Here is a 2,400-nt window from a genome sequence, read left to right as displayed (position 1 = left end):
CTGCAGATCAAAGTAGTTGGAAATGGGAAGTCACACAGTGGTGAAGCCAATCATCTTGCACTTGAAATCCATTAGACTTTGTAGGTATGTAATGAGGTAATCTTGTATTCCTGCATATATCACTTTAATTTTCCCTTGAGATCAAAAATCATCGACTGGTGATGGGATTTGCACCGTATTTAACCCTGTGAGTGCTACATGAAAGGAAACTATACAAAAAAGGTGACAAGGTGAGCAGAGAAGGTGTCTGTAATGAAATGCATCATTTTTCATGTGTGGCTAGGGCGATAAGGTGTAGAAATAAAGCATTTCAAAGAGAAAGACAAAGGTAAAGAAGATGAATATACAAAATATAATCATTCATTTCACTTCACATTAATCCTCTGCAATCAAAACACTCACAGCAAGCTGGAACTGAAAAATTGTATTTGGCTGCAAAAATGGAGGACATAAGCTTCCAAAATGGATTGTATGCTGGGGCGTAACTAGAATTAATAGGGCTTCCCTGCAAAAATGATAGCATGGGGCCCCCTTGGTTCTCAAACCCCATGTGGGTCCTGTTATCGGGAGCCGGCAAATGGCAGCAGGGAGTGTTCTGCTATAAAGCAGCATCTGGAAGCAGAAAAAAATACAGCTACTCGCTACTCTGCATGGCGGGAGGAGGTGGCAGGAACTTTTTGTGAGCAAACAGGAAGGTTTTGTTGCTAATTGGCTCCACTTGAGGTTGGGGAGAGGAAGGAGGAGCCAAGTCCCCTGCGATGGTAGGGGTCGTAGGGGTGATTACTACAGCCATGACTTCATGCAACAACATTCTGTAATGGACTCTTTCACCAGCATTGAGGTTTCCACTGTACAATGGGTCCATACTCTATCTATACAAGTCAGCAAGTAAGAACATTTCATGCACTTGCACTTGAGATTCAGGCTGAGGCATGGTCAGATTCAATCTTTTAAGGGAACGCATGCATGCACATAAATCTGTCTCAAAACTTCAAGAGTGACAAACTGCACTGCTTGCAGCCTTCAGTCCAGCCAGACCACAGCGAATGCTAAAACATACACGCGAGAAAGGGTAGATCTGCGCATTCTGCTTTGGGATCTGGATTTTAGAGGGCAAAGCAGGTGCTGAGGGGAGTAGACAATTTACATACAAACAATCATTCACCCTCTGCAGTCAAAACACTCACAGGAAGCTGGAACTCTAGTAAGGATAAAAACAACTAGGTTGAAAAATTGTATTCAGTTGCAACAATGGAGTATATTAGCTTTCAAAATGGATTGCATGCAACAACATTCTGCACTGCATCCTTTCATCAGGTTCAAGAGCATGAAATGTTTGCTTACTTGCTAACTGGTATAGGAAGAGTAGGGCCCATTTCTGATGAGGGAATAAGCACTATGCTACTTGCTAAAACATAAGTACAATGTGACCACTGTTTAGTGAAAATACCCCATTTTCTGATATATATCTTATCAAAATGTCCCACTTTCTAAAGTGCCACATGATGTTCCAGTGTTAAAGTGAGTCTGAAGTGAGTTTAAAATAAAAAACAGATACTTACCTAAGGAGGGGGAAGGCTCTGGGTCCAGTAGAGCCTTTCTGTTCCTCTACCCTCGTTGCAGCGCTGTCACCCCATTAACAGTCTCCGACCGATGGGTTGGAGACTGCTCTCTTCAGCAACGATAGGCTTCAGAAGTATCCAGGAGCACTCAGGCTCACGAAGACAGGTGGCTCCATATTGTGCATGTGCTCTCTTGCTCTCTTGCACACTCGTGCATGCGCAGTAGGGAGCCACCCGTCTTCAGTATTTGAACGAGAAAAACAGCATTGCAATGAGGGGACCAGGAGAGGAATGGGAGGCTCAGCAGCTGTGTACAGATATTGCACATTACCAGCACCTGACTTTTGTTGGGTAAACACCGGAAATATGTTTGCACACAGCAATTCTGCATTCTACTGCTGATTAGTGAATATCCCTCATTATACTTTGAGGATAAGTTTAGAGCAAACTGTCCTGAAGCATTTCGAAAATAAATAAAAAAATAGATACTTACCTAAAGAGGGGAAGGCTCTGGGTCCTATTGAGCCTCCCATTCCTCTCCTGGTCCCCGTGTTCCAATGCTGTTTCTTGATCAGAGATTGTATTTTTATGTAGTAATGGCCTGTTCATTTCAGCTATTCAAAGTGACTTTGCAGACTTTGTGAGTTCCCATAGACAGTTTCAGCAACCATGCACAACCAAAGAACAGAGGTTCCCTCAAAGAACCACACCCCTCCAAAAGTAACGTTACAAAATCATCTTTATTCAAAAAAGGAAATAAAAACACTTAAAAACAGATAGCAAGGAGGGCCATGTTAGGGAACGCTAACACCAATACAAATGTAAATAACAAACATTG

This window comes from Hyperolius riggenbachi, chromosome 8, assembly GCF_040937935.1.
Source record: "Hyperolius riggenbachi isolate aHypRig1 chromosome 8, aHypRig1.pri, whole genome shotgun sequence".
NCBI lineage: Eukaryota > Metazoa > Chordata > Amphibia > Anura > Hyperoliidae > Hyperolius > Hyperolius riggenbachi.
The sequence above is the reverse complement of the archived record's forward strand: the minus strand, read 5'-3'. Positions refer to the sequence as shown.